The sequence below is a fragment of the Jaculus jaculus genome, chromosome 2 (assembly GCF_020740685.1).
Source record: "Jaculus jaculus isolate mJacJac1 chromosome 2, mJacJac1.mat.Y.cur, whole genome shotgun sequence".
Lineage (NCBI taxonomy): Eukaryota > Metazoa > Chordata > Mammalia > Rodentia > Dipodidae > Jaculus > Jaculus jaculus.
In genome coordinates, this window is record NC_059103.1 from 65,175,151 (window position 1) to 65,189,658 (window position 14,508).

Below are 14,508 nucleotides of genomic sequence, written 5' to 3' on the forward strand. Positions count from 1 at the left end.
GAGACAAAGATTATGCTCTCCAGTGTCAAGCTATCATTAGTCTTTGGCTAAAAGAGGGATTACATACATCAAATTCTCCCTAAATTAACAATTTATCCAATGCAAACTATGCAAACTCACTCTCTGTTGGAGAATCTGTTCTTTTCTTCAGAAAGTAGTGAGACCTAAGGAGATAAACTACTTACTCCTCATGCTGCAGTCAAGCCCCAGCTGAAACCACAGAGGAATTGGGGAGATGAGCAAGAGTGCTGGTTCCATATGAACCTGACAATCAGTGCCAGGGTGAAGGAGACAGACGCTGAGGGTACCCAACACTTACCAAACTAGAGAGCCAGAGGCTCCTAAGAGTTCATCACTGAAATACATTTAAAACCCACCCTACATGGCTCAGGGAATTTTGCAGAAGAGAGACAGAAGGAATGTAAAGCCACAGGGCAAAACATCATGCCCAGAAAAAGAAAAAAAAAAAAAAAAAACAGACTGCTGCTCCCACAGTACATATCTCACAACCCCATGGGAAATACCTATAACCCCACTGAGGAGTATCCCAGCAGAATGGAGGCAGGGAAGAGGGATAAGAGAGAACCAACATATGATGTGCCCATATAAAATATGTTGTCAATAAAAAAATTTAAATTAAAATAAAAGGATGGTTAACAGTTAGCAATGAGAATGCAAATGCAGTGCCCAGCAGGTGTTCAGTAGAAGTGCCTTTCACTTTAAGTAATGAAGTGTCAGCAGGACCCAACTACCCTCAAAGAATACCCTCTGGCCAAGGCTGGTTCAGTATGAGCAACAAAGTAAATGTCTAAGCATTGGATTCTAGCCCAGAGTTATGCCTATGAACCCATGCTATTCAAATATCCATCCTATATAAAGGGTCTTCACCTCTGTGGTCTTCTTCCCCAAAACCAAACTACCACTCTGACTCTAAGAAAAATATTGGGCAAGCCTGAGCTTGGGGACCTTCTACAAAATACCTGATTAATATGCCCCCTAATTATCAGTGTCATCAAGGCAAGTCTGAGAAACTCTCACAGGCCACGGAATGTATGATGACCAAATTCAACATGGGACCCTCTAGAGGATCCTGGAGCAGAAGAAAGGCTTAGGGGAAAACTAATGAAGTTTGAGTCAACTACACTGTATATCTGTGGGTTCCTTAGTGGTGACAAATGTGTCTCAGTACTGTAAGCTAACTACATGGGCCTGGGAGAGGGGCAGAGGGGGAGTCTCTGTACTGTCTTTGCCGCTATTCTTAAACGTGCAGCCATTCTAAGTAAGAGGTTTGTAATGTCATGCATGATAGTGCCTTCTGCACTGGGCAGGGAGATGGATCTCCATTTCCTTGGACTGAGAGCAAGGAATGAGATCTCTAGGCCTGAGCCAGAGTAGCAGGATGCTGTAAGGCTCCCAGGTGATTTTGTGTGCAGCTACAGATAAAGTCAGGAGCCAGGGTAAGACCAAAGAATTTCTGTGGAATCAAAGGCAATTCAGAAGAACTCTAGAGATCTCCACAGGATTCCAGAGAGCAGTGCTAAACAGCCCCTGACTCTCCTTACCATTCTCCAGAGAATTCATGCTTAGGTCCCTGACATCTGCTCTCTGTTCTCTTCTAGCCAGTGGTGCCCTCAAGTGGTCCAAGGGTTCAGATTTCCCCTGGGTATGAAAATGCAAAGTGACCTAAGCCTTCCAGGTATTCTCTTTCATCCAGCTGGGGTCACTGTCCCCTAAGGGGGCCCAGGCAGGTCCTTTTGGTCACATGACATGTCAGACCTCAAGTTCCTGGGGACCTGGCTGAACTCCAACAGGCCAGTCCAGAAGCACTGGAGTTCCAGCTGAGCCCCAGAGGGCCTGGCCTTCCCAGTCCCATATCCCTGGGCAGAGGACACAGGCATTTCCAAGGGCAGGTTGGCCTCCTGCCAGTGGGTCCCCACGATGCCATGCAAGACACACCTGAGTGAGGTAAGAGAATAGGTGTGTGTAAACAGTGTTTGAAAAAGAAAGTAGCTGTACAAATACAGCACTTGTTAACACAGGTGTCTACAGGTGGAATTATTTTTCCTGGGCTGCTATCTCCCAAGCCTCTTTGTGTGGCTCAGCTCACACCTGCAGGGACTTTCCTGTATAGGGAAGCACAAAGGGGAAATGGCTAGTTCAGATCAATTGTACCACCCATGAGGTCAGTGATCAGCCTTGGCCAAGCCAGCATGCAATTTCCATGGCTGGACTAACTTTCTAACTTTCTTTTTCTTTTGTAATGTTCTCGAACAGGGTCCAGCCTGTTCACCACTTCCTGCTTGGCCAACACAGCTGTTCTTGCCTGACCCAGGGCACTCACAGTATGAGGCCTATTTCTGGAGGGTAGGAGCTAGCCACTCTGGCTCACTCAGGCGTGACTGTCTGACTACCTCTCCCCTGGGGAAGTCTCATGATTTGCATTTTACAAGACAAAGAAACTGAAGACTTTTGTCTCAAGTCACAGAGATGAATAAGTAGAGAAGTCTGGTGTGGACACCAGACTCAGGCAGAATATAGAGCTTCAGCTAGAAAGGACTCCAGTGTATCTCCAAAGGGATACTCAGAAGTAGTAATGCACTCTGTGGGATACCTGAAATGTCACCACCTCATAGAAGGCAGTGCTGCCAGGATAAGAAAGCATGGAAGTCAAGGAAAAGAAGCTAATGCCACCATCTACTCAGAGTTAAGATGGCAATTTTGTTACATGAATTCTGTTACAATTTTGTTTCTTTTAATTAAAAAAAAAATTCAAAAGAAGCCAGACATGTTGGCACATAGCTATAATGCTAGTATTTTCATTAGAAAGATGCCAACCTCGTCTATAAAATAAGTTCCAGGCCAGCCAATACTTCATAATGAAGCCTTGCCTAAAAAGAGAGAGATTGCTCAATGGGTAAAGCTCTTGCTATACTAGTGTCACAGCCTGAATTTAGATCTCTACAACCCATGTAAATCTCAGCATACTTATAGCAAGACAGACTTATAACAAGATAAAGGAGAATTCCAGGAAGCTTAAAGACTACCTAAAGACCATACAGTAGTAGTCAAAAAGAGAACCTACCCCAAATAAGGTGGAAAGCAAGGACCAACCCCAGAGGTTGTCCTCTGATCCCCATACACATACCTGCACACACACTCAAGAGTACACATTGTACACAAAGACGAGAGACATTAAACTGAAGGCATTCTATTCTGTTCCACATGGACCCAACACAAAGTTGTTCATGTTAGCCATAATTAGCTGATCATGATAATCACCCTTGTTAAATTCTGAGGCAGCACTGTCTGAGAGGACCTGGGAGAAGGGTGAGGGTTGCTCTATTGTTTGAGGGAATTCCAAAAGGTGAAATGCCCCAAATTCCAAAGGATAGAGGGCAGGAAGAAAGCAAGGAAGAAAAGCAAGACCAGCCCTGGCCTAGGAAAGAGGAGCAGCAGGAGACCTCCGGGATGTTTGTGGAAGGCCAAGAGCTCCACAATTCTGAGAGGAGGCAGGCTGGTTTCCTCCCATGCCTTAGTAAAGCCAGGGAAGACAGCAGCCTGGGACATGGCTGGTGGCGGGGGTGTGGGGGGCTACCCCACTTGACAACAGCAGAATGGAAAGGAATGGAAAATGCAAGAACAGAGGCCACTACTAGGGAAGCTAAGGTGGTAAAAAGGGATGAACATGATGAGTACCATCCTGAAAGCTCCCACAAAATCTCCAGAGGGTCTCAGATCCTGTAGACACATAGCTAGGACTCATGGAAAATGGAGAACAGTTTTTTTGTTTTGTTTTGTTTTTGTTTTTGTTTTTCAAGGTAGGGCCTCACTCTAGTCCAGGCTGACCTGGAATTCACTATGTAGTCTCAGGGTGGCATTGAACACACAGCAATCCTCCTATCTCTGCCTCCTGAGTGCTGAGATTAAAGGTATGCACTACCACAATGCTCACCCTCAGAGAACAGTTTTGATGTCACTGTACCTACAAACTAGGAAATATCCTTTCTCCGTTTTAGTAGAAAGTCTCTTCCATGTAGCATGAAGAACAATGAGGCTTCCAAAAAATTCTTCAGAAACCACTGCTCTATTCTAGCCTTCCTTTCTGACTGCTCACAGATGAATACCACTTGCTCCATTTTATAGATGAAGAAATTAAAGGTCAGAGAGGCAGGGCCCTCACACTTGCTTCCATCACTGGGAGATTGTCCTGGATTTTAGCACAGGTGTCTTGGTTCTTAGTGTGGGTTTTCCATTTTTCTACATTTTCTCCCAGAAATAAAAAAGAGCATCACTATGAGAAAGAGGAAGCCTGGCCACACTCCAACGCCCTTCTGACTCCTCCATGAGGCCACTTCACCTCCACCCCTACTTCTCTGTGTGCTCCAGTAAACTAATACTGGATACAGGGGGAAAGAGGAAGAAAGGGAGGGAGAGAAGAAGGGAAGGAAGGAAGAAGGAGCCTGATTGAGCATGAGATTTAAAAGCTTACCACTGAGAAGCTTAAAGGTTTTCTGTTTGGCCTATAACAAAGTCTTGAAAAGACAGGATGGTATCTAATTAGACATGCTCCTGTCATTCTAATAAGAATAACCTCATGTCATAATTGTATATCAACTCCTTTCCTTTGAAGTAATTAGAAAGACAGCCTGTACTCTCTGTCTGCTCCATGCGAACTCCATAAACCTCCACCACCTGTCACCCAAGCTTGTCCTCTGAGGCACGTGTCAGAGTTGAGATGGAGCAAGAAGAAAACAGCCCAGCTCACACCCTCATCAGTGGACAGGTGCCCAGTGAGCACCTGTGTGCCATAAACATGCACATACAAGAAATGTGTCTTTCCTCAAGCCCACAATTCCTCTATCACATTACACAGGGGATCTAAATATCAATTTCATTATTTCTCTATCCTTTATTATACTGTTTTTAATATCTGTGTGATTGAATGGAAAGGACAGCTGAGCCCTTCTGAAATACTCTGACAGGAGAAGTTGCCTAAGACAAAGCAGTAGTGTGAGTTACCAGCTAAATTATCACCTTTATCTCATAAAACATCATCTGCTTTCAATATCTGACAAGCTATGATTTTTCAGGTACTTTTGGTCACATGACACGTCAGACCTCAAGCTCCTGGGGACCTGGCTGAACTCCAACAGGCCAGTCCATAAGCACTGGAGTTCCAGCTGAGCCTCAGAGGGCCTGGCCTTCCCAGTCCCATATCCCTGGGCAGAGGACACAAGCATTTCCAAGGGCAGGTTGGCCTCCTGCCAGTGGGTCCCCAAGATGCTGGAACTCCCTTGAAAATGAACAAAGTGCACCTATTAGTTTAAAGAAAATGACTGTCAATTATAAAATTAGAGATTTCAAGTGAAAATCTGAATTTTGGAAATTTTATTTTCATCACCATGTGCTTAACTGAGTGCTTTCCAAGATATTTTGTATGAGATTGATGGTGATATTAAAACAAAAATGTGGTTACTGGATGTTGTATGATGAAATGTGTCAACATTCAGAAGATTTGCATAATAGTAATTTAGTATATTCCAAATGATACTGTGAAATAATGCATGAGTAAGACTCACTGAAGGGAACCAATAGACCGTAAGGATATTTAATCCTCCTGAAAATTAAATTCCTCTCTGGTAGTTACAAAAAGATGTTAGCAATATATCAGTTAAGTAAAATATACACAGTAACTCCTGTAATTATTTACAATAGTGGTGGATAAACCACTGTGACAGCAGCTCTGCCCTCGATGTACATGCACACCTGTGTGCATTGTGCACGTGCATCACACACACACACACATACACACACACACACACTACCATTGCATGCCCTAGTATCATCTCATCCTTGTCAGGTTTGGTTGGAGCTCATTACAGAGTGCAATTTTATCAGCACATGAGCCAACATCTAAGTATATCCATACACAACTAAAATTTAACCCAATAGTGGTGCCACTTCAAGTACTGGATCATGTGCCCAAATATTTACATCCTTTATAATATGTGTGTATTTGTCACTGCATTGTAGTTGGGTCCCACTTCAATAACAGACTACAGACATCCAAGCTGGAATTTCAAATCTACTGTATTTTTTGCATGTGCAGCATATATATATATATATATTTGTGTATATGTGTTCACCTGTATGTAGGTACACATATGTGCAGGTGTATGTATTTTGTGCATATGGAGACCAGAGATCACTGTCAGGAATCCTCCCTCTAATCTCTACCTTATTTACTGAAGGATGGTCTACACTTGAAATCACAGATCACCATTTTTGGCTAGTTTAGGAATCCCTTGTCTTTGCCTCCCATGCTCTGAAATTACAGGCAAGCTCACCTGGTATTTATACAGCTCTGTTCCTCATGCTTGCACAGCCAGTGCTTTACCCATTGTCCCTGCCACTCAAATCTACTCTATTTTTGTAATTTTTTGTTTGTATGCCTGTAAATATGGATGTTAGATGCATGTGTGTACATTCATCTGGAGTCCAGAAAGCAACCTCAGGAAGGATTCTAGGAAACATGATCTACCTCTTTTTTTTGGGAGAAAATTATTTAATTTTGGTTTCTGTAAAACTCTAGAAAATCCTATGAAAAGAGCTTCCAAGCTCTTCTTCAACTCTGAATTTCATGATGGAGAAAAACAAGATGCCACCTCCAGGTCAGAGTTAACTTGATCTTGACTATTTTTGCTATCCTCATCATTTAAGGACTTCACAAATCGAGAGCACATGTTCATATCAAATCGGTTAGGCAATATAAACTTCATTCCCATGGGGTGTTGCCATGATCTACCTCTTTTATTGAGACAGTTTTTCATTGCCGTGGAGCTCACCAAGTAGGTTAAACTGGCTGCCCAACAAGCCCCAGGGATCCTGCTCTCTGTCTCCCAAGCACTAGAATTATAAGCTTATGCCACCATGTTGGCATTAAAAATTTTTATTGACAATTTCCATGATTATAGACAATAAATAATGATAGTTCCCTCCCCCATTTTCTCCTTCACAAGTCCACTCTTCATCATATCCCCACCCTCTCTCAATTAGTCTCGCTTTTATTTTAATGTTGTCATCTTTTCCACCTATTATGAGGGTCTTGTGAAGGTGGTGCTAAGCACTGTGACATCATGGATATCGAGACCAATTTCTGTCAGAACGATTGTGTTGTAAGCAGTCCCAGCCTCTCTTTGCCTCTTACCTTCTTTCCCCCATCTCTTCCACAAGGGACCCTGAGCCTTAGAAAGAATGCTGAATGCCCTCTGTGACTTCTCATCACTCTTGCCTTTTAGGTCATCCCAGTGGTCATGACCATATGAAAAGAGAAACTTCTCTAACCAAAAGTGAGGGTAGTATTAGTATATGGGTATGAACATTAGGTAAAGTGCTTACAGGGAAGTTTGGTGAACAGAATATATGCATTTAGCCAGACAAGAGCAGGTGTTAAACTCCTAGGGCATATGACCTCCCCACCATAGGTTTTGACAAGTATTCCCTCACACAGAGTAGGCCTCCATTTCAATTAGAAAGTGGTTGGTTTCCCTCATAACAGACAGGCCACTATTGCATCTGTTGGATTATTTGGCCTGACTGGCCAAACTTAGGCTTGCAGTGTCTACTATTTTCACCACTGATGACTTTTTTCTCCCATAGGGCTACATACAGTATAGCTTTTTCCAACTTTCTATCAGCTGGTCTATAGGGAAGAGGTTTTAAGCTTAGCTCCAGATTGATTTCTCAGTGACTTTGCTGGCCAAGTATGCAGAATCATCACCAATGGGGTCTTAACATCTATTTCTGGTGGGAAACCAAGAGCTTTGGCAATGGCCTATAATATTTGGGGGACACAAGGGACCTCCCTGGCCAACAACTCACCAGAAGGTATTTTTCTAGCAATAGTCTGTGGTTTCTGGGTGTGCCATTATCCAAACAAGTAGGCTTACATATGGCTTATTCATAATATCTTCAATTTTGATTAATCCTCCCCACCCTTCCTTTACTCAATCTCTTCCCATGACTTCACTTAGACTATTACACCCCCAGTAGTCTATTCATTTACTTACATCTATACAACACCATCTCATTAAGCCCCTCTCACCTCATCCCTTGTATTCCTTTTCCAACTTACTGAACTCTGCTACGGATTTTTACTCCAACTCACACACAAGTCTAAATATTTGTAACTAGGATCCACATATGAGAGACAACATGTGATGTTTGTCTTTCTGGGCCAGGATTACTTCACTTAGTATAATCCTCTCCAGCTCCATCCATTTTCCTGCAAATTTCATAATTGTATTTTTCTTTACCACTTAATAGAACTCTGTCATATAAATGTACCACATCTTCATTATATATCCATTAGTTGAGGGACATCTAGGCTGGTTCCATTTCCCAGCTTTTGTGAACAGAGCAGCAATAAACATGGTTGAGCAAGCATCTCTAAGGTATTGAGAAAGTCCTTAGGATATATGCCTAGGAGTGGTATAGCTGGATCATAGTGTGAATCTATTTTCAACTGTCACAGGAAACTTACATTGATTTCCACCAGATTTCATCCCCACCAACAGTGTAGAAGGGTTCCTCTTTCTCTGTGTTCTCACAAGCATTTGTTGTCATTTGTTTTCTCTAGTGATAGTCATTCTGACGGGAGTGAGATGGAATCTCAAAGTAGTTTTAAATTGCATTTCCCTGATAGCTAAGGATGTAGAAATTTTTTTTAGATGTTTATATGCCATCTGTATTTCTTCTTTTGAGTACTCTCTATTTAGTTCCATATGCAATTTTGATTGGGTTGTTTGATTTCTTGTTAATTTTTAAAATTTATTTTTATATCCCAGATATTAATCCTCTGTCAGATGTATAGCTGGCAAAGATTTCCTTCCATTCTGTAGGTTGCCTCTTTGCTCTATACACAGTGTCCTTTGCTGTATAAAACCTTTTTAATTTCATGAGGTCCCAGTGGTTTTATTTCCTGAGCAACTGGGGTTATATTCAGGAAATATGCCATGCCAATAATTTGAAATGTTTTCCGTACATTTTCCTCTAACAGTTTCAGAGTTTCTGATCAGATATTAAGATTTTTTTTTTAGATATGGACATATTTCATATGCAAACAACACATGTAGATACCATCTTTTCCTTCCTGCCTGCCCCTTTTCTGAAGAGGCCTTCTCATTGGGGATGCAGTTCAATCCCATGGGTATTGCAGGTCATGAATTATGAGGGGTGGGGGGAGATGCAAGGTCTTTGTGCAAAATGTCCCAACTTGTGGCTCTAACAATCCTTCCACCACCTCATCTGCAAAATTCCCTGAGCCATGCTGGGAGCATTATAAGTCCACTTCAGTGATGGGCCTCTGAATCTCTGGTTTGGTAGGTGTTGAGTGTCGTCATTGTCTATCTACTTCACCCTTGTGCTCAAATCAGATTCACTAAGAAAGCATCACTCATGCTCATTTCCCCAGTTCCTCTGTAGTTTCAGCTGGAGCCAGGGTGGAATGCACTGGGTCATTTATCTCCTCAGGTCTAGCTCCCATTCTAAACATAGAAGCAGATTCTCCAACATAGAGTGAAGTTAGCACTGGTTAAATGCTATAACCATTATTAATTTAGAGAGAATTTAAAGGGTGTAGACCCTCTTATAACCCAAGGTTAACAGGAGATTGACAATGGAAAGCAGAATCATTATCGGGATATGATTCTGACTTGTTTTCCAGTTCCAGATAGGATTTCCTTTCCATGGAGCAGAACAGCTAGCCAATCTAAGAGCAATTGGTTATCCACCATGGCTGTGTGCCACTCTTAGACTGATGACTCTTAGACATCACAACAGGTTGCTTGGACAGATGTTGGCCATTTTTCTCTGGTATCTCATGTAGTGCCTTCCAGCACTAGATGGGCTAATTGTGTGGGGACTGGCTCATTTCTGGATGCCAACCAGGTCTCTCCATGGTTTGTGCCAATAGCATATGGTGTATTCAGCATTAGGGTCTTACCATTAATCTCTAGTGTGTAATCAAGGGCTTTGACAGAAGTCTGTCTTGTTTGTTTTGGGAGATCTAGGAAGCGTCTCTGATTAACAGCTCATTGTGGATGTAGACCACATCCTGTACAGGAAATTACAAGCCAGTGACAAGAAAAAAGAAAAAAAAGAAAGAAACATAGAGAAGAAGGAGAAACAAGAAATTTAAGGTTAGGTTTTCTCTCACCCTCTCCAGGGCCATTTGATTCAGGTGCTCCCATTAAGGTCCTCTTGAGGGTTGTACCTTTTAGTCTGGCTTACAGGATATAGGATTCTATGGTTCAAGTTCAATTTGGGTCCAGTTTTGTGTCTCATGCACACCACCCTTTCCCTTCCCCCAAGCCTTACCCTTCATTAGTATTATCCCAAGGTATTTAATTTTTTTTGTTGCTCTTGAAAATGGGACAGCCTTACTGCATTCTTGGTCTGTGTATTTGTCCTTTGTATATAGAAAAGCTACTGATTTTTGTACATTGATTTTGTATTCTGCCTCTTTGCTTAAGGAATTTATCACCTTTAGAAGTTTTGAGAAGGAGACTTTTGGTTCACATATAGGATCATATCATCTTCAAATAGGGCTAACATAAATTGTCCCTTTTCAATTTGGATCCCTTTTATCTTTATCCTGTCTTATTTGATGGGCTATTACTTCTAGTACTATGTTGAAGAGCAGTGGTGAGAATGGACACCCCTGTCTTGTTCCCAATCTCAGTGGGAACTCCTTGAGTTTGTTCCTATTAAGTATTACTTGGGCATATGAGAATTATATATAGCCTTTATTGTGTTGAGATATACACCCTGTATCCCTAATCTTTTCCATGTTTTGATCATAAAATGGTGTCATATTTTATCAAAGGCCTTCTCTGAATCAATTGAGATGATCAAGTGGTTCTTAAGGTTCAGTTTATTTATGTGGTGTATTACATTGACCAATGCCTGTTTCTGTATGTTAAACCATCCCTGCATCCCTGGAATGAAGCCTATTTGATCAAAGTGGATAAGGCTTTTAATGGGTTGTTGAATTAAGTTTGCAAATATTTTGTTCAGGATCTTTGCATCTAAGGTCCTTAGAGATATATGCCTATAGTTTTCTTTCCTTCTTCAATCTCTATCTGGTTTTGGTATTAGGGTGTTGCTAGCTTCATGAAAAGAGTTGGGGTAGGGGGATGGGGCTTTCCTGGTCTCTGATTATGAAGAACAGTTTAAGAAAAATTGGTTTCAGTTCTTCAATGAAGTTTTGATAGAATTCAGCTGAGAAGCCATCTGGTCCTGGACTTTTCATTGGGGGAAGGTTATTAATTACCTTTTCAATCTCCATGGATGTGATGGGTTTGTTTAGGACATTAATTTGCTCTAGGTTTAGTTTGTTAGGTAGTATGTGCCTAAGGAATTCATCCATTTCTTCCAGATTATCAAATTTGGGGAGTTGAGGTTTTGGAAGTATGCCCTGATGATCTGTTTTGTTCTCTCCTTTTTCATTTCTGATTTGGTTACTCTGAGACTTTCTTTTGCTTCATCAATTTGGCCAGGCTTTGTCAATCTTGTTTACATTTTCAAACAACCAGCTCTTCATTTCATCAATTTTTAAAATTGATTTCTTAGATCCAAATTCATTAATTTCTGCTCTAATCTTGATTATGACTGCCTTCATTGTGTCTCATAAGTTTTGGTAGGTTTGTTTTTATTCGATTCCAGGAATTTTAAAATTTCTTTTTTGATTTGTTCCACAACCCACCCATTGTTTAAAAGTGTGTTATTTAGTCTACAAGAGCTGGTGGAGTTCTTGTTAGTAATTTCTAGCCTTAAAGCATTGTGATCTGACATTATGCAGGAAGATACTTCAATTTTTCTGTTTTTATGAAGGCACAATTTATGGCCTAAGATATGGTCAATTTTGGAAAAGGTTCTATGTGCTGCTGAGAAGAATATGTATTGTGTAGAGTTGGGGTGGAAAGTTCTGTAGATATACGTTAGGTCTAGTTAATCTGTGATGTTGTTGAGCTCTATTGATTTTCTGCTTGAATGATTTGCCTATTAATGATAGTGGAGTATTGTAGTCTCCAACTATGATGGTGTTGGTGTTTATTTCTGTTTTGTTGTTGAGTAGATTTTGTTTTATAAATTATGGTGCAATTGTGTTTGGCACATATATATTTATGATTGTGTAGTGATCATCCTGGATCATTCCAACCTTTTACCCTGAGGAAGTGTCTATTTTTGGTGGTGAGGTGGGTTTCTTGAAGACAGCAGATAGAAGGGTCCAGGTTTTTGATCCATCCTGATAACCTATGTGCCTTTCGATGGGTGAGTTAAGACCATTAATATTTAAGGTTGTTACTGTAAGGTTTGAATTAATCCCTACCATGATGAGGTGTTTTAATGAGGTTTGGTGCTTTCTTGTATTATATAGTGTTTTGAGCCTGATCTATTTTAGTTATTGTTTGACAGTTCTGTTTCAAATTTCCCTCTGTACATTTGGTTTTGTGTTCATAAAGTCATAGAGTTGACTTTGCACATGGAAAGTTTTTCTTTCACCATCTTTTATGAGGGATACTTTTGCTGGGTCAAGTAGCTCGAGTTGGAAGCCATAGTTTTATAGACTTTGAAGGGTTCCATTCCAGCCCTTCTGGCTTTTGGGGTTTCCATTGAGAAGTCTGATGTAATTCTAATGGGATTGCCTTTGTATGTTGTGAATTGTTTCTCTTTTGCTGCTTTTAATAATCTCTCTTTGTTTTTATTAAGAGTTTTAACTATGATGTGTCTTGAAGTTTCTTCTTTGGTCCTGTCTGTTTGGTGTTCTGTGGCTTCTTGTTTCTGGATGGGCCTTTCTCTGGAGAGATTTGGAAAATTTTCTTCAATAATTTGTTGAATATGTTCTCTATGTCTCTGGCCTGGATTTCCTTTCCTTCTGGTATACCCATGATACAGATATTTGGTTGTTTTAGAGTGTCTTACAGTTCCCTCATATTCTGTTGATTTTTTTGAACTTAGGAAAGGTTTTGCCCTCCCAATCAATTTCTTCTGTCTTATCTTCTAGGTCAGAGATTCTTTCTTCCACATAAGTAACTCTGTTGGTGAAGGGTTCTAGAGAGGTTTTTATAATTTTTATTTGATTTTTGTTTTCTATTGGGTTATTTTGCATCTTGTCCCATCTCTCTCTCTCTTTTTACTTTTTTTTTTTTCTTTTTTGTTTTTAGAGGTAGAGTCTCACTGTGGCTCAGGCTGACCTGGAATTAACTATGTAGTTTCATGTTGGCCTCAAACTCATGGTGATCATCCTACCTCTGCCTACCGAGTGCTGGGATTAAAGGTATGTGCCACCATGCCTGCCTTTCCATCTCTTTTTTTGAGGTAAGATTTCAATTCAAGTTCTGATTTTCTCAAGGCTTCCTGCATTTGATCTAGTCTTCATTAAGGTTATTCAACCAGTTGTCGAGATCTTCCATTTCTTGACTTACCTTCAATTTATTCATATCACTTTGGAGGGTTCTAATGTTTTCTTCAATCAAGTTAAGCCTACTGTCAAAAGCTGAATGCTCTAGGAGACAATTATGTTCAATTTCATTGTCATGATTATTGGTTCCTTGATAGTTTGCTTCAAGTTCAGCAATTTGTTGTTGTTGTTGTTGTTTGTTTTTTTAAGGTAGGGTCTTTCTCTAGCCCAGGCTGACCTGGAATTCACTATGTAGTCTCAGGGTGGCCTCCAACTCACAACAATCCTCCTACCTCGGCATGTTGTTAGCATATAGGAAGGTTATTGATTTCTGTGGTTTATTTTGTATGCTGCTACATTGCTAAAAGTGTTCATCAATTCTAACAGTATGCTGGTAGAGTCTTTAGTGTCCTTTATGTAAAGAATCATATCATCTGTAAATAATGTTAATTTAATCTCTTCCTTTCCAATTTATATCCCTTTCATGTCTGTCTCGTCTCTTATTGCTATAGCTAAGACTTCTAGTACTATATTAAATAAAAGTGGGGCAGTGGACACTCTTGTTACTGATTTTAGTGTAAAAGCTTCTAGTTTTTCTCCATTTAATATGTTGGCTGTAGGTTTGTTATAAATAGCCTTTATTATGTTTCTTTTATTCCCAGTTTCTGTAGGACTTTTACCAGGTTGGATTTTGTCAAATGCCTTTTCTGTATCTATTGAGATGATCATATTATTTTTGTCCTTCAGTCCATTTATATAGTATATTACATTTATTGTTTTCATATGTTGAACCGTCCTTGCATCTCTGGGATAAAACCTGCTTGGTCAGGGTGAATGATATTTTTGATATATTCTTACATTCTGTTTGCCAATATTTTGTTGAGAATTTTTGTATTTATGTTCATGAGGGAGATTGGTCTGTAATCTCCTCCTCCTCCTTCTTCTTTTTTGTTCTGTCTTTGTCTGGTTTTAGTATCAGGGTGATTCTGTCCTTGTAGAAGGAGTTTGGTAGTATTCCTTCCTTTTCTATTTTACAGAAAACTTGA